A 19,080-nucleotide genomic window follows, 5' to 3' on the forward strand; every position below is an offset into this window, starting at 1 on the left:
TATTTTTCCTTGCTAATTTGTGTTTAATAATTAAATCTTGTTTCTCGAATTAATTTGTAAATTGTTTTGAGTTTGGTTCTGGTTTGTTTTGTTTAGTTTTGGAGTTAAATTATAATTCTTGTCATTTCGTTTCAGGTACTGGAAGCTCACGGTCCTGGCGTCTCTTTTCCTCTTGTGTGCTGTGCACCCCTGTTTTGCTTTAATCATGTGGTTTTTTTTTTTTTTTTAAATGTGATGTCCCAATTGATCAGGGTGTCTTCTGCCTTGGGATCCCTCCCCCCCACTGGTAAGCTCCAGACTTGTTTAGATTCATTCTTGTTCTCTTTTTAATCTGCTGGCCTGTTTACAATAAAATATTTGTCATGGAACTACGTCTCCTGCCAATTAGTAAATGAACCTGTGAGTGCCTTTTGGTCGGTACGTTAACTATTTCCTTGGGCGAAATTCCCAAGTTGGCGTTGTCCGGCTTTGGTCACTACTATATTTTAATAAGTGCACCCCCCACTCGTGTGTGTCGCCACACAAACTGGAAACTTCACTTAGCCTCCACTGGCCTACAGACTTTGCGCCAATGTCGACTATAAATGCAATCGCTACTCACCAAATGACTGTGATTGAGATGGATGACGAAAACCAAGGCTCTTGCCTCACATGTGCAGCTGAGGAGATTCTCCTTGCGTCCATAAGGCAAAGATACTGTTGATTTATTTACAGTGAAGTACTGTATTTTAGCATTACAGCATAGTTCTATTAAACAGTCATGGGGTGTAATTTAACAGATTCCGATTAGAATTAACGGCAAAGTACTGTATTTTTATAAACGGTGATACTATTGAAATCTTGTAGTAAATTTACAGCAATTGCTTGCAGTGTACAAGTCCCACCGCTTTCATAAAATTCATCATTGGACCCCTGCTACTCGGCTACGGTGGGCGGGAGGAGGCTCAGGTCCAAACAACGCTGACTGCAGCTTTAATTTATTCCTAGGTTGATGTAATACTCTGATAAATCAGTGGTATTTATTTCATGATTTTCATAGGAATAAGTTAAGAATAAAATGCCAGTTCATGGTTAAGCTAAAATTTACATAAATTAGTATTATGAAGAAGATATTAAAATGTATAAAATTTGTTTAAAATTAGTAACTTTCAAAAAAACATCATTTCATGGGGTGTGAATGTCTTTAAAAATGTTAAAGTAATTCTATTACGTTAGGTTACGTGCTTGAGTTCATGACCTTTAGTGTTTACACTTCCGGGAGAAACGCGCGCGAGGAAGAAGGAGCATCGTGTGAATGGCGTAACGTTATCGGAGTTTGGAGACTGTGTGTCGTCGGAGAGGAGTTTTTATCGGTAACGGACTGTGAACTGTAATTGACCGACGTGATCGGAGTGCGTGAGTCGGATTCTCCGCCACCGATTGTGTTTTGTTGAGCACCAGGCAAGTCCAGTTACAGAAGCTAGCGGGAGCTAGGCTAACGCTGTCCACGCTGAAGGGAGACGCCGCTGCACGGACGGGACAGGAGCTTCGGATAGTCGCCTCGGGAGAGAGTCGTTAACGGCGGACGCGTCACTGCTGCCGACGGAGTCGGAGGATGTGCCGCTGCTGCCGAGTCACGGAGGTCTGTTGCTGCGGGCTGCTGCGAGCGGGACGGTTGCTGCCACAACGAGCGAGGGATTCATCGGCTGCGGTCCGGTATTGTTGACTTCACCGACACACGGGGGGATCTGGTAAAGGTTTCCATCATGAGCTCCAACTAAAGCGGGCCAACGAAAGTAAACATGAGTGCACTCGAAATAAAATTAGACAGTTGAAAGAGACAAAAACAATATACCCCGGGGTTCTTTTTATTTTCTATAGTCTTGTTTATTCAAGGTTTGAATGTGTTTTTCTGCAAGCCTTTAATACATTTTCTCAACTGAAATCTTGTGGTGTTTCATTGAATTTGTGTGTTGTTACTGAAGCTTTACAGCAGAGTTAAAGGTCAAGTGTACTCCCCATAGCCTCCATTTGAATATTTAAGAGAGAATCATACATTGCCCTAGATTGATATTAATTATTCCAGATGGGACTTTTACCATACAAGATATTTGAAATGAGTTAGTGTTCCCTGTAAGCCTAAGGTGGGTTTTAATATTGGAGCCGGTGGTAAAAGGGTTACATTTAGAAATCTAAACCCCTGCTACCATGAGCACACATGGAAATAAAGACTCAACTGACCGCTCGGTCTACTTCAGCTAGCACACTGAACAATACTGTTGTTTACTTGCTAGCTGATAAGTGAGCAGCTGATGTTTGCAATAACATTGAAATAAACTAAAAATAGAGTCAATAGCTCAAATCCTATCACCACCAAAGGAGCCACGTCTTTAACACTTCAATCTCATAGCGACTCTTCAGGATTTCTTCTTCTCTCCATTGCATTTTGTAGGAGGCTCCTGCCGGTCCACACTGCCTTCCCCCTAACAGATTCAGCTACTGAGACTAAAGTTCGTCAGTGAGCTCAATGCATAAAAGTGACTTAATATTTGTTGAAAACTAAATAGGCGTGAAGCTGTAACCTCACATGAACACTCGAAGTCTAGATTTCAGCTGCATGTGAAGAAATCAGCATAAAATCCTTGTGTTGGTGTTTAAACCTGGACTACCAGAACCAGGCTAAGAGGTGTTTGTCTGTTAGCTGTGAAGCAAACTGAAACATGAAGGCTTTGAGGGTTTGTTCTCAACACAAAGAAAGATTCCATGCTCAAACTGCCAACTCTGTAAAAAAAAAAAAAAAAAATTTTTTACAAATCTCAGTTTATTTCTTCATGAAGATCTGAATGAGGCAATCAGCACCAGAGCACTAAAGTTAAAATTAGTAACACCGTCACTAACGATGGATTTATTTGACCCAATGTAGTTTTCCTGATCAAATATAGTTTTCATCAAAATATATTATTTTTATTATTATTTCCCAATATGCAACGTCACATAAATGAAAAAATGGAGGACCCTATAAAATGACCTGACGTCAGTGTTCAAGGGTGAAGTCATTTTTGGATTGAAGAAGAGTTCATCCAGCTTTTTTTGCCTCGTGTCTCTGAACCAGCTCATTTGTTGTGTCCACGCAGAGAGAGAGGATAAATGTGATCGTGGAGAAGTCCTTTTGTTCTTCAACTGGTCCAACTTGATGGTGAGTCTCCTTTTATCAAGGATTACTGAATGCTTGTGTTATTTATGGCATTGTAAACACTTTATAAACCCTTCATTCAGAGCTGTAAAGAACCTTTAACCTCATATCCCAGACATCAAAGTGGGCCACTAACTGGTGAGATGAAGCTATGCTATGCTGCTACATTCTGAAGAGGTAAAGTAGCAGGTTCTGAGAGTGATGGCTAACCTGGATGTGTTCATCTCCTACTTTAATATCAGCGTCCCAACTTGGAGCTCTGACCACCTCCAGCTTTTTGTTCCTGTTTCTGCTTCAGTCAACAGGGAACTCAAACCTGCAATAGAATCATCAACAACAATGGAATAGAAAACAGAGGAAGACAAAATATCATAAACTTACTAAGCTGAGAAATGTTCATGAAGAATAAATGCACACATTATGATTGAGGCCAGAAACTAAAACTCCACACGAAATGTATTTTGACATGTAGGGATAATGAACTTGAATGTGTTGAAATAGCAGATGAATGAATCCACTATCACAAGATGGCGTCACAGATCCTGATGCTCTGAGCAGGAAACACCAAGCAAAACATGACTAAAAAGCTCCTGTCTTTCCCTCCATGAAAAACTGTGGCACTGATGAGAAGAAGGATCCCAGCGTCCTCTGAGGATCCATCGCCGCACCATTCGGTAGAAGGATGATAGGGTCGGCACCAGGAGAAACCCTTGTGTCTCCGATGCAGGGAAGATGGAGCACTGAAGAGGCCACATTGTGGCGTCCTGAAGAGGACATTTGGTGGAGCCTGAGACAGCAAACATCATGCCGCCCTTCATCAGAAGAACCACAGCACCAGAAGAAAGAATCCTGGCAGTGACGACAGGGAGGATCAGGGTGTCCTCCTCACCACCACCTTTAAACCTTCAAATGAACTTTCAAAAGCTTCAGAGTGGAGAATGATTTTTTTTTAACCTTTTTTTTTTGTTTTCCCTTTAATTCTCATTTGTGCGATTGTCTGGTTCATTAGAAATAAACACTGTCTGCTGGGTTTAAGTTGACTGTGATTCTCTTTTTGCATGCAAGTTGAAAGTTATGCCAATAAAAACCACAAGTATTTGAAGACCAAAGGAAGAACCCCCAAGGTCAGGACCCTGAGATCAAAGTGATCGCTCTGATCTCAGAGGTTTGGGATATTTCACATCCCATGGCCCTTCAAATAAGAGCCCTGTGTCACTGTCTACAAGTTTTAAACCGTATTTGTTTGTGAAAATTAAAACCAGACGACCACTGTGGTCCTGTTTACACGGTAAGTAAAGCCCAGATGCCATGGTGGACCTGATAGCACCCTGGACTTTGAATCCAGTGACCTGAGTCCAAGTCTCAGTTCCAGCAGGTTTCCTGCAGCCTTCAGAAGAGCTGCTATGTTTCTCTGTAGTTAACAAAGTGATGCTCTCAGCAGGTTGAGGGCACCACCAACAAGGGAGGTTATGAAACTCTGACTTCCTTCTTGTCAAACAGAAAACTCATAAGTCATTTGAGTAAAGTACATCATATTCCTGACATCAAAGTAGTTAGTGAAGTGTAGGAAGAAGGTAGGAGATCTCCAACGGGATCCTTCTTTCCTCTGTCCTCCTTGGATCTCAGGGATCATCACAGTCAAGTAAGTAAGCAGTAATTAGCTGATAAATTAAGGAAGGCCTGGCCAGTCTTTGCTCACAGGTCATACGATGTCGTTAGAAAGTCCTGAATTAATCTGGAGTTCCATGATTTCCTTGTGGTTCATGTTCCTTTTGGCAATGTAGTCTGGAACAAGAGCAAGATGAACCTCCAAATAGCAACAGTTTGGATTGCAGGTGATGTCAAGTTGTATTTTGAGGAAACTCCTCCTTGTGTTTGGCTCCATGGTGTAATGGTGAGCACTCAGGACTCTGAATCAGTGGTCAGAGTTCAAGTCTCAGTGGGACCTTCCTGCCTGGAATGTGTCCCATGGAACAAACTGATAAAGAGATATTATGTGGTTCTAATGTTCTGGTTCATTTCTTTTCCTTTAGAAAAATGAAATTCATTTCTTACTGCCATGAACACAGACTGTGTGTTTAATGTTAACAATAAATGCAACAACTCAGGAGCCAGTCGCTCCTGTGGAAAAAATTCTACTTTGTCAATGAATTAATTCATTTCATATTGCAGTCTGCGACTTTAAGTTTCTGTCAGGATGGCCGAGCTGTCTAAGGCGCTGCGTTCAGGTCGCAGTCTCTCCTGGAGGCGTGGGTTCAAATCCCACTTCTGACAAAGGATGTTTTCTCCACATTCCTATGCATCCACAATGGAAACTTCCAAACCAAGTTGAAGCTGCTCTCCACTGATGGGAGTGAGTGGTCGTCTGCCAAAGTGGGTTGAACTGGCAGCAGAGGAGGCAAACGAGTTTCCCTGTGACATTCCAACATCAGCCTGGTTTCCTCCAACATGGAGCAGCCACCAAAATCTAACTACAAATGTTGGATCAAAGTCTACTGAAGAAATGCATTTTCTTTCAATTCACATTTTGTCCATTAACTTCATAATCAGAGTCGCCATCTCATCACATGACTAAAGTTTGGGTTCTGTATTGGTGGTAAAATATCCTTCCATGCCCCTCACTAGTTTGCACACAGAAAAGCATATTTTACTGGTTTCAAATCTCTTAGCGTGTTCTCTCTCTTAAACCAGCTGTGGCAGCTTTCATTGTGTGATTTATTTTGAAATATAAATATGGAACAGAACCATTGGAATAAGATGTCAGGACATTTGAAGGAATGTAAATCTCCTGTTGAAATGTTGCAGTGTGCAGCTGAGGCTCTCTGGCAGTGGCACAAGGAGCCACAATGGCAGAACCTGGACCCTCCTGGAGGAGAACCACAGGTGAGGGCCTTCTTGGCTCCAGATTGATGGAAATCAAGTGTCTGAGGCTGTCAGCAGCCATGAAGTTGATCTGGTTGGGCACTGGTATTTTTTCTTGCTGCAGCTCAGGAGTGATTCAGGAGAAAAGTTTCAGAACAGCCAAGATTGGGGACTGGAATTTTAAAATTTCCCCTGGAACCAGACAACCTTGGAAGGTAAAACCTCACATCATAGCCACTCAGATACAGCAGCAGAAAGAAGCTGTCATCTACCCTGACAGTCAGAGCATCAAGTCAAGAAAACATCAACCATCTTGTAGTTCCAAACCTTCACCTGTCAGATTCAGCTACTTCTTATTGTGGGACTTTAAATTTGAACACAATGGAATTTGGACAAGTTTTCCTTCAAGTCCAAACATCATCGTCCAGCCTCCAACCAGAGGTCCATCAGTTATCATGGGAGCCACATGTGGAGTCTGGATTCTTTTCTAGAATGTGACGGCAATGACAGTCCTGCCAAGTGACATCACTGACATGAATGGATGACTTCAGTCACATGACTGGATGACTTCAGTCACATGACTGGATGACTTCAGTCACATGACTGGATGACAGTGTAGATGCCAATGTAGAGGTTGGGGAAACAGTCTCTGAGAATCCAGCTTGAACCAACGCCCTCCTTGTTTTTCAAAAACCCAAACAGCGACCATCAGTCTCCCTCCAATCCTGTACTTGGGTTCAATGTTGCTGTTCCATTTAGCAGCAGTAGGTGTCGCTGTGATACCAGGTTCAGTTCAAGAGTCCCAACTCCAGCTCATGTTGGTGACCTCAGTGGCAGGGGAAAATGGCGCTTCAGTGGATCATGTGGATCAACTCATGTCTGTCCTCACTGCTCCACAGGTCTGTCAAATGTTCTGTAAAATAGTTTGAGCACAGCAGAGATGCTAGATTAGGAGTTGATGGGAGTTGTTGCAGATACCAGTGTCCAAAGTCCAGCTTGAACCCAGTTTGTGCAGTTATTGGTCAAGCAAGCAGAGATTCTTTTTGACAAGAATTTTTACTTTCGTCTTAGTTATCGTCAGTCATCAAAGACTGGATTCAGTTAAATTCCCATCTTAGCCTTTTAGTTTAGAAAAGTTTTAGTTTAAATTTAGTCTTTTGTCTTAAGTTTTATTCTCATTTTAGTCTGAAGCAATGTTTTATTTTCCTGAGATGTTGCAAAGGGATATGTGATGTTCTATAAACCTCCATACAAAGCAAACATGAAACTGTCATTTAAACTGAGATTGAAGCACATTGCTCTTGTCAATAAGGATCATGATCATAATAATGAAACGTCAGAAGCCTGTTAGAAAAAGTGCAAGTTCTTGTTTATTTTCTGTATTTGACTGACAAGCCACAAGAGTAACGCTCCAGCTGCGGGATGGCGGGCCTTCAGGTGTCTTTTCAAACTGGTCGTGTTTTTTCCACTAATCTAAGATCCACAACGCTCCCCATCCTTGTCAGGAACAACACACTCCGTCTTCTGTTCAGCAGGATGATAACAGAAATGCGTCCATAAATCCGCTCGTCTTTTTCTTCCAACTTTCCACGCTGCCGCCACAGGTGAAGGTCTGCTGCTCGTCTACACAGCGTCTCTGCAACGTGCACTGACACACCGCGGAGGGCGGGGCGGGTGTGGGGTCGGGGCCGCCAATCAAAAAGTCGGACTGAGAGGTCAAATTAGTTTTGAGATGATTAATTGGTTAAAAAGAAAAGAAATCAAGGCATTAAGGATGGTTGTAACCCTGAGAGTCCGACCGGCCGCCGTCATCCTTTTCATCACGTTTTTACTCGTCAGCTTATAGTGAACAGCGATTTTGTTTTAATTTTCGTTGTCAGTACTTATTAGTATAGTATAGTATTTAAGTTAAATAAAGTGTAGTCAATGAAAAATTTTCCTTTCAAAATTAACACTGCTGCCAAGCTAAAGTGACTTCTGTCAACAAAGGTAAACATACAAAAGGATATTTCTACTGTCAGTTCAAGATTTTTATCAAACTCCTTTTTCATAGCTTCAACCTTCCTCTTGTGTTAGCTTTCTGTTCCCATCTCTGATGTTAACAGGTCGGTTTTGACCCACGTCTTCAATCAGCTGTCAAATAAACTAAAAACAATTTTCTATCATCCAAATTGTTTCCATCTCTTGGTTTCCTTGTTAGGCTTCCTTATCCATGGAAATATTGATTGGAATATTTTGTTGTGGGCCTCTGGACCTTTTTTTAGTCAGTAAACCCTCGATTTCAGTTAAAAAATGATCAAATGAACCTCAAGAAAATCATAGAAATAAACAAAAGGTTGTTGTGTTTTCTGACCATTACTGAGGGGTGTTAGAACACATCTCTGACATGGATTGGTTTTATTTATTATTCATTTTAATATTATTAACTATTGTAACATCCATGGTGTTATGGGTCAGTTTCGACCCTCATATATTTACTTCAAGAAAAAGGAAAAAAGTCTTTTTTTCAGCAACAGAACTTTAATACAAACACAAAATGAAAAGCAGAACAAGCCAGAACCCAAAATATGGATTTGCAAGGTCGAACAAACAACAACCAGTCAAGCAAACCAAACCAACAGAAACCAACTACTGGTTCAAAACCAGTAAAAAACAAAAATAGAGGAAAAGTCTCTGTGTGTAAGAACATGCATGTGTATGTGTGTGTGTTTAGATGTGTGTGTGTCAAAAACTGACACACTTTATTTTTTTGACAACATGAGCCAACAGTGGTGGTGTCTGTCAAAGAGGTGGAGCTCTGTCCTTCACCTGCAAGATTTCAGCAGGCAGCTCAGGTCTAGTTTTCTTCACTGTGCCACCATGATAAGTTTCCTCCTGAGAAGTTCTTGTCCAAGGTCATAGCTGGTAAAAGAATTGTCACAGTGATACTGGGACCCTGCAGTCCAGTCGTCATATCCAGGACCACACTGGACATGGCCGTCTTTGTTTGTTTTGTTGTTGTGCAGGTCGATGGGAAAACCAAATGAGGATCCCCTGAAGCTCCCATGACTGGGAGAGGAGCTGCTGTCAGTGGGTTGCTGACAGTGCACTTCTGACTTCAGGTTTGGCTCTAATTGTTGCTTTATCGTCTTATTTTGATCACTGGGTCCAGACAGACCCTCACTATTTTATCATTCAGTGAAAAACATTTGTTTGTTTTATTTTGTTGAACTAGAGGTTCCTGCCAAAGTCAGAAAGCCTTGATGCAATAAACAAATTGATGTGCTTCTTTGATGCATTTAAAACCTCCAAACAGGTCACACAGGAGGAAGGTTAAATCATGTGACCATCATTATAACAGCTGTTGACCTTGTTTGAACTATTTGATGGTGCTAAATATTGCCAGCTTGCTAACGTTAACTAGCTAACGTTAGCTAGCTAGCTAATATTATTTTCTAACTTCAGGCCTAAATTTGGGATTGATTGTGAAAATTGTTCACCTCACCTTTGTCAGCACCAGGTTTAGTCTTGATGATGTCATTGTAACTGCCTTTCTGATTCTAAAATATAATGCATCCAAGAATAAAAATGTAAAACTGCCCCTCCATGGAAATATCATATTTAATATATTGCAATATTCTTTTCCAGTATACTTCACTATATTTTTGTTTTATCAGAGAGACTTTAATGTCTGTCTTTGGTTTCTAAACTCTGACTCTCCTGTTATTGGTGCTGACTGAATTCTACCACCTGACAGACTGGGAAGGCTCATATTTGTGATGGATCCATAAATATAGGAAGGTCTTGTTTCAATGAATTGGTGTGAAATAACTTGTTATTTTGTTCGTGGTTGTCAGGGTGACTCGTGGTGTCGGGGCTCCACTGATGTTGGCATTTTGTCGTGGTTGTGCACGTGTGCAACTCAAGGTGAACGTACTCACAGTTGATTGAAGCAACTCAGATCAGCTGTTCTGGAACCAGATACTCAGAGTTTCCCATCTCAGAGTGTCAACTCAGGAGTGATTGAGGAGAAGAGTTTCAGAACAGCCACAGTTGGGGGACTTCCATCCAGCCATCCATTTTCTATCCCTGTAAGGGAGTTCAGGGATCTGGAGCTGCTTCGTTCAGGTGGATCCAGAACACAAGATGGGTGTCAGTCAGGACACCAGAAGGAGACCAGCATCTGGAAGGTGAAGTGCTTTAATCTGACACCGTTGTGTCAACAGTTCTGAAATAAGAACAAAAATAAACAGTATTATTTCCACCTCATACTCCTGCATATATTCAAGTGAACAGGGAACACCAATTCATGCACAACTTCTCCTGTGTGTTCATCCACAGTCACTGAACAACAACCAAACCAAACAAAAGGGGGTTTGCTAGCGTGGCGTGCTGAGGTAGAAAGGAGCTGTACAAATTGAGTCCTTTTACCATTTCTTTCCTGGGTGCTTCTGGCAGTGCTGTCGTCACTTCCTGTGACCGTGGGAGGAAAGGGGTCCCCCTTCAGAATAAGTTTAATATCATTATGTTACTTCCTCTTCAACATGCCTTTAGCAGACCAACTCCCTGAATAGCACAGTGAGGTGGTGTGGTTTTAAGGTGCTGGATGAAGACTCCAGTCTCTGAGGAGACACAACTTCTTGCATGTTGGTGCCCCATCACACACAACAGGTGCACTTGTACTCTTTTCACCTCTGACCCACAAACATTCCACCAGTGAACGTCCAGAAATTGAAGCATAAACAGTTCAGCAACAATGAATTCTTCAAATCCTCCTCTGAAATAAGAGATGAATCTTTACCTGCTGAGGCCTGCTTCAGAGAAAATTATGAAACCTTCAACACTCACATTCCTGTTCTTGTCACAATCCTGCTCTCCTCAATCAAGGCCTGTTCAATAAATGGTAGAGCAGAGTGGAGCAGAGGAAGCGTGCTGGGCCCAGAACCCAGAGGTTGATGGAACAAAACCATCCTCTGCTGAAAGAAAGGAGCAAAATAAACCTGATTGTTTTGAAATGTGAGTCTGTTAAAAAGAGGTAGAAATGGTGATGTAGTCAGTTGTCCCTTTTGTTTTATTACAGAGACCTCATTGTTAATTAAATAATTTTAATTCTTTACTTGAAGTTTCATGCTGTTTCGACTGAAAAAGGCGAGTTCCTGGAGAAGATCTTCCAGGGCGTCCAGGTTAAAGCGGTGCCCCAGCTGGCACCAGGTGCTGACCCAGGTCCTGCATGTGAGATACTGTCAGTTCTGTTCTGCCCTGCTCACAACCACAGGCTGGTGTTGAGGCCTGCAGCAACCAGGGCCCCAGTCACCAAGTGTATAAAGGCTGGTCATTGTGGCAGTGGGAGGAGTCAAAATGAAGACAGACCAATGTGAGCAGGACGTGACTGCAAAAGTAAGAAGAACTTGACCATGTTTCCTACAGTACCCAGGAGGCTTGGTAGTTGTTGAAGGAAGCTCCAAAAGCAAAGAGCAGACAGCAGGATATAAAAAGAAAAGATCCAGACAATAAAACTACAAGTAGAAACAAGAAGAAATACTAAAAGCTTTGGAAAGATACTACAAGGTTGTATATACTCCTAAAGAGGGAAAGGAAGAATTAGAATGTGGATCAGATCAGCTGATTTTAATGTTAAGTCCATCCCTCCATCCACTTTCTATTCTTATCCTTTAAGGGTCACGAGGGGGGGGGGGGGGGGGGTCCCAGGTGACATTGGGCAAGAGGCAGGGTTCACCCTGGACAGGTCACCAGTCCATCAGGAGAAATGAGGTGGTCGGTATCATGCAACCTAAACTAAAACATTAGTCAGATCAAATTCAGGTTAAAGCAAGAGTCTCCAGATCAAAGTCAGAATTCCTGATGATGTCATCAGGGCTTTGACAGTACCTAGAATTCTGTCTTTGATCTCAGGAGGACATGAAAGAAACACAATTGAGGAAAGTATAAGAGAGCACATTCAGCTTCATTAGAAACACTTGAACTGTTGAACAGTAGAATTTGTTTGAAACAGTTTACAACACTTAGTGACAGGATTGAAGAGGGAAGACTTTTCTACTTTAAATTTAATTCTAACTTCCAAGTCAAGTCAAGTCAATTTTATTTATAAAGTGCCAAATCACAACAGAAGTTATCTCATGACACTTTACAAGTTTATCTCATGAGATCGGTACCCTGGAAGGTATCACCTTGATGCTTGATGTTCCTGCCTGTTAAAAGGTTTTGTCACCACTGTTGCAGGATGTGCTTGCTGATGGAGAATTGTTGGGTGTAGATTCATTGAAGGAGTTTGGTACTGGACCTGCTCTACCTGTAAAGAGTCATGAGATAACTTTTGTTGTGATTTGGCACAATATAAATAAAATTTACTTGACCAGTGTTATTTGTGGTCTTTTGTTAATTTCATGCCACATGAAATTCTTATTGGTCACTTTTCTTGCGACAGTCTCACAGTGGCAAGACAAGAACACTTCTACTTTTGATGAGGACAGTTTGTTCAACACTAAACTTCATCCAGTACCATGTTGTCAAACACTGGAACATCCACAGCACCTGAACAGGGACTTGAACCCTGGACCCTCAGATTAAAAGTCTGATGCTCTACCGTCTGAGCTACTCAGGCTCTTTCTACAGTATTTAGACAGGAAAAGAAACACCTGTGAAGGTCAAACTGCTGCTTTCTTGACTTGTTCAATCCTCCATGTTAAAGTCCACCATGCTTTTGATTGGCTCTGATTCTCTGTGGCAAAATCCAACAAGAGGCTCCAAACATGTCTTGAATGTCATAAGAATGCACAGGACAAGATGGTAGTTTCCTTCACGTCTGCAGTTCCTCCACTGGAAAGTAAAGTCAATGCTGTTCCTCTGCTGAAACCTGGGATCGGACCAGGGACCTTTAGATCTTCAGTCTAACGCTCTCCCAACTGAGCTATTTCAGCTCTGAGTGAGGGCCCTGAAAGATTCAATGCTCAAACTGCCAACTCTGTAAAAAAAACTAACATTTTTACAAATCTCAGTTTATTTCTTCATGAAGATCTTAATGAGGCAATCAGCACCAGAGCACTAAAGTTAAAATTAGTAACACTGTCACTAACGATGGATTTATTTGACCCAATGTAGTTTTCCTGATCAAATATAGTTTTCATCAAAATATATATTTTTTTATAATTATTTCCCAATATGCAACGTCACATAAATGAAAAAATGGAGGACCCTATAAAATGACCTGACGTCAGTGTTCAAGGGTGAAGTCATTTTTGGAATGAAGAAGAGTTCATCCAGCTTTTTTTGCCTCGTGTCTCTGAACCAGTTCATTTGTTGTCCACGCCGTTCCGTGTTTAACATGTTTTATGTAACATGAATAACATATTAATATACAAATATATACATGACATAAATTATATATAGACACAGATAAACATCAATAACCAGTGAGAGAAGTCATGTGATTCTCCGACCTCTCTAAGCTGCATCGCAGTGCTGGAGGAGTGCTGACATCATCATTTATGGTTCCTTGCTGGATGAAGGCCTAAACTATGGAGTGAAATCTACTGCCTTGAACTCACTCTTCATTTCTGCTCAGGCTTTTCCTGCCAGCAAGGCAGTGGCAAGAAAAGCAGTCAGCTGATGTCCACAGCTCAACATGAGAAGGACACATTTCTTTTGAAGAAAAAACATTTCAAGGAGTTTTTCCTGCCAATACAGGACAACACCCACTCACAAACCAGTGCTGGACAAGTTCCTTCAAAGCTGTCATGCCTTATTTCTTACTTGTTACTGTCATTTTAAAATAATTGGTTCCATCACGATAGTGTCTGCCAGCGCTTGGTGACTGTACAGGAGGTCTGTGGACCGCAGGGCCACAACAAGCCCATTTCCTCAACTCTCCATTGAGTACAGAGGTCCCCAAGTATGGACCAGTGAGGATAAATGTGATAGTGTAGAAGTCCTTTTGTTCTTCAACTTGTCCAACTTGATGGTGAGTCTCCTTTTATCAAGGATTACTGAATGCTTGTGTTATTTATGGCATTGTAAACACTTTATAAACCCTTCATTCAGAGCTGTAAAGAACCTTTTAACCTCATATCCCAGACATCAAAGTGGGCCACTAACCGGTGAGATGAAGCTATGCTATGCTGCTACATTCTGAAGAGGTAAAGTAGCAGGTTCTGAGAGTGATGGCTAACCTGGATGTGTTCATCTCCTACTTTAATATCAGCGTCCCAACTTGGAGCTCTGACCACCTCCAGCTTTTTGTTCCTGTTTCTGCTTCAGTCAACAGGGAACTCAAACCTGCAATAGAATCATCAACAACAATGGAATAGAAAACAGAGGAAGACAAAATATCATAAACTTACAAAGCTGAGAAATGTTCATGAAGAATAAATGCACACATTATGATTGAGGCCAGAAAGTAAAACTCCACACCAAATGTATTTTGACATGTAGGGATAATGAACTTGAATGTGTTGAAATAGCAGATGAATGAATCCACTATCACAAGATGGCGTCACAGATCTCACCATCAAGTTGGACCAGTTGAAGAACAACCAGACTTCTCCACGATCACATTTATCCTCACTGGTCCGTACTTGGGGACCTCTGTACTAAATGGAGAGTTGAGGAAATGGGCTTGTTATGGCCCTGCGGTCCCCAGACCTCCTGTACAGTCACCAAGCGCTGGCAGACACAATCGTAATGGAACCAATTATTTTAAAATGACAGTAACAAGTAAGAAATAAGGCATTACAGCTTTGAAGGAACTTGTCCAGCACTGGTTTGTGAGTGGGTGTTGTCCTGTATTGGCAGGAAAAACTCCTTGAAATGTCATGCAAGTTTTTTCTTCAAAAGAAATGTGTAAAACATTCATTAACATCCAGGCCCAAAGACAAGAGAGGGCAACGCTCCAGGAGTCTTTGATCTCTGAATTCTGAGCATTGATCTCCTGCTTCAGTCTTTGATCTCTGACTGATCCGAAACTAATCAAAGGATCACATCAGCATATTGGTCCAGTCTACAGATGGTGATTTTACCAAGTGCACTGCAGCAGTCCTTGTTGCTGTCTGCTGTTGTGTCACAGCAAAGTAAGGAAACAGCCTGACGGTCCTCAGGAGGAAATTCAACAACCTCCAAAGATGGAGGTGAATCTAGACCTGCTCGTGTTTACTGTCCTTGATGAACTTGACAAACACACCACATGTCACACACTCTACAGTTTCAATATGTTGAGAACATGAAACGTGTGGCCCCAGTGACCCTGCATGAAATTTTTGTCCAATTCAAATATTGATTCATGACCCAGAACCACTCAAAACCCCTGAAAAATAAAGGTTTGGGTGCATTAAAGACATAAATAATAACATCATCATGTTTCAAGGGGGCTGCAGGGTGGTGCAGTGGTTAGCACTGTGGCCTCACAGCAAGAAAGTTCTGGGTTCAAGTACCGGCTCGGGCGCAGTATCTTCTTGTGTAGAGTCTGCAAGTTCTCCCCGTGCCTGTGTGGGTTCTCTCTGGTACTCCGGTTTCCTCCCACAGTCTAAAGACATGCAATTTGGGGAAAAGGCTGATTGGATTCTCTAAATTGACTGTAGGTATGAATGTGAGTGTGAATGGTTGTTTGTCCCTGTATGTTGGCCCTGTGATGGACTGGTGACCTGTCCAGGGTGAACGCTGCCTTTTGCCCGTAGACACTGGGATAGGCTCCAGCTCCCCCCGAGACCCTGAACAGGAATAAGTGGAAGAAGATGAATGAATGTTTCAAGGTTTTCTTCCCTCAAATCTGAAGGTCAAGCTGCATTATTTGCAGTGCTCATTAGCAGGGGAGTTAGCTCCAATGGTAGAGTGCTAGCTTAGCATGTGAGAGGTAGAGGGATCCATGCCCTCATTCTCCAGAATACTTCAGCTTGTTCTGTTGATCAGAGGAGCTGCTGTGTGATGAATGCTGATGTTTGTCCACTGCTGTGATAAAGTGTCACCCTGTTACTGATACTGACCATTTCAGCTTATTCCCCTGCTAATGAGCACAGCCGATAATGCAGCTTGACCTTCATGCATGGTTGGATGAGCGTCACCAGGTGAAGCTTCTCTGGTTGACCAACATGTGGAATCTCTTTCAATACTCCAGTGGTGGTTTAAGTGATGAAAATATGGGTTAGTCACTGGAAGTGTGTGTGTGTGTGTGTTTAAAAAGGCAAAAAAAACTTTTTTCAGCAATAGAACTTTAATACAAACACAAAATGAAAAGCAGAAAAGGCCAGAATCCAAAATATGGATTTACAGAGGAAGCGTGCTGGGCCCAGAACCCAGAGGTTGATGGATCAAAACCATCCTCTACTGAAAGAAGGGAATAAAATAAACTTGGTTGTTTTGAAATGTGAATCTGTTAAAGAGGGGTGGAAATGGTGAGGTAGTCATTGTCCCTTTTGTTTTATTACAGAGACCTCATTGTTACTTAAATAATTTTAATTCTTTACTTGAAGATTCACGCTTTTTCGCTCAAAATGTATAAAACTTCTTGCATGTTGGTGCCCCATCACACACAACAGGTGCACTTGTACTCTTTTCACCTCTGACCCACAAACATTCATAGTCTTCCAGTGAACGTCCAATTATCTTCTGAAATCAGTGATGAATCTTTACCTGCTGAGACTCATTATCTCTGACTGTGACTAGCATGTGCTAGCAGAATACAGCAGTCCTTCTTCATTATCTGTCTTTGTCTCTGACCAGCTCTCCTGCTCTCTTTCCTCCTACCAGTCAAAGCAGACATCTTCGCCTACTGATCTTGGATCTGCTGCCTGTTCCTGCCTGGTAAAAGAAGGAACCAGCACCTGGTTCTACAGGCTGAATTAACTCCAGGACGTTGGCCAGCCGTGTCAGTTGAAACCTTATTTGTCCAAGTAGAGAAAAAATAAGTCTGATTGTTAATGAAAGATGTCATCATGGCTTTGAAACTGTGGTTGGCGACAAACCAACATGAGCACATTCATGGAAGAATAGCAATAAAAACAGGAAGTGTTAGTTAGCAAGTACTCACCAGTCTTTCACTATCATACTTGATTCTAGTGGAACAAAATGGCTGCTGCTGACTGTGCTGCCTGGTGGTGGATCACTCTTCACCATCCTCACAGGCCTTGATGGAACCAAAAAGGCGACTTCCTGGAGAAGATCTTCCAGGGGGTCCAGGTTAAAGCGGTGCCCCAGCTGGCACCAGGCGCTGACCCAGGTCCTGCATGTGAGATACTGTCAGTTCTGTTCTGCCCTGCTCACAACCACAGGCTGGTGTTGAGGCCTGCAGCAACCAGGGCCCCAGTCACCAAGTGTATAAAGGCTGGTCATTGTGGCAGTGGGAGGAGTCAAAATGAAGACAGACCAATGTGAGCAGGACGTGACTGCAAAAGAAAGAAGAACTTGACCATGTTTCCTACAGTACCCAGGAGGCTTGGTAGTTGTTGAAGGAAGCTCCAAAAGCAAAGAGCAGACAGCAGGATATAAAAAGAAAAGATCCAGACACTAAAACTACAAGTAGAAACAAGATGAAATACTAAAAGCTTTGGAAAGATACTACAAGGTTGTATACACATTATTATATACACTACTATTCTCATTGACTCCTAAAGAGGGAAAGGAAAAATTAGAATGTGGATCAGATCAGCTGATTTCAGTGTTAAGTCCATCCCTCCATCCTCTTTCTATTCTTATCCTTTAAGGGTCACGGGGGGGGGGGGGGGGGGCATCAGTCTCATGCAACCTAAACTAAAACTTCAGTCAGATCAAATTCAGATTAAAGCAAGAGTTTCCAGATCAAAGTCAGAATTCCTGATGATGTCATCAGGGCTTTGACAGTACCAAGAATTCTGTCTTTGATCTCAGGAGGACATGAAAGAAACACAATTGAGGAAAGTATAAGAGAGCACATTCAGCTTCATTAGAAACACTTGAACTGTTGAACAGTCGAATTTGTTTGAAACAGTTTACAACACTGAGTGACAGGATTGAAGATGGAAGATTTTTCTACTTAACATTTAATTCTAACTTAAAACTGGGGATGAACATTCTCAGTAGTTCATATACTAATATACAGAGTAAGTCATGTCATTCCCTTTTGGAAAAAAAAACAAGAAAAAAAACGTGAAGCTCCTCCCCCCAGCTCCAGATGGTACAGACAGATATGAGAGTGACAAGGAAGCAAAGAAGTGTTGTGCTCCTCTCCAGTGCTCTTGTGTTGTTGTGTTGTGTTCTTCTCAGCTCCATCATGAAGACGTGCTGGCAGTGGGCGCTGGTGGAAGTTTGCAGCTCTCACTGGAAAGTCCTGAGGCTCCTCCCATTCTGAAGCAGGCAGTTGCTCCTAGCCAGCCGACACTTTCCCTCTCTTGTGTAGGAGTGAAGAACAAAATCAAAATAAAGAATCATCACTCTTTCATTGGGGGACATTTTTTCTCATTCTAAAAATTCAACAGCTTCTATCATTTCTTTTACAGAATATGTCAGTGATATACTAGGATTTTCTGTTGTGCTGTCAAATTAACTTTTATCGATGCTTCACACTTCAGGTGTGAAAGTTTTTCAGTGGGAAAGACATGAGAATGAGGACGAGGCTGATTGATACTCTAAACTGACTCTAGGTGTGACTGTGAGTGTGAATGGTTGTCTGTCTTTATGTGTTGGCCCTGCAATGGACTGGCGACCCCTCCAGGGTGAACCCACTTCACGCTGAAAGCTGGGGAGAGAGGTCCCCCCACCCCACAACCCTTAACAGGATAAGTGGAAGAAAATGGATGGATGGATGAATGAATGAATGAATGGATGGATGGATGAATGGATGGATGAATGGATGGATGGATGGATGGATGAATGAATGAATGAATGAATGGATGGATGGATGGATGGATGGATGGATGAATGGATGGATGGATGGATGGATGGATGGGCTACAGTTCAGTCACTGTGTCTCTTGTTCCCACAGTGATTTGATGCATCCTACCAACACAGCAGGACTCACCAGGAGACAATGGATTGTCAGTCATTTTTCACTGACAGCGCTGGAGCCGGAGCCCACAAGGTCACAA

At 42.1% G+C, this 19,080-nt stretch overlaps 2 non-coding genes across 2 annotated transcripts; both read right to left on the bottom strand.

Moving 5' to 3' along the window:
- Positions 1-12,562: 12,562 nt before the first annotated feature.
- Positions 12,563-12,635, bottom strand: trnak-uuu (transfer RNA lysine (anticodon UUU)). Its single transcript has one exon. It is a non-coding gene; the product is annotated as a tRNA-Lys (tRNA).
- Positions 12,636-12,878: 243 nt separating this feature from the next.
- On the bottom strand, positions 12,879-12,951 carry trnaf-gaa (transfer RNA phenylalanine (anticodon GAA)). Its single transcript has one exon. It is a non-coding gene; the product is annotated as a tRNA-Phe (tRNA).
- Between the last annotated feature and the right edge of the window lie 6,129 nt (positions 12,952-19,080).

Source organism: Aulostomus chinensis, chromosome 4 (genome assembly GCF_037954235.1).
Source record: "Aulostomus chinensis isolate RoL2024-O1b breed Wild chromosome 4, RoL_Achi_v1.0, whole genome shotgun sequence".
NCBI classification, from domain to species: Eukaryota; Metazoa; Chordata; class Actinopteri; order Syngnathiformes; family Aulostomidae; genus Aulostomus; species Aulostomus chinensis.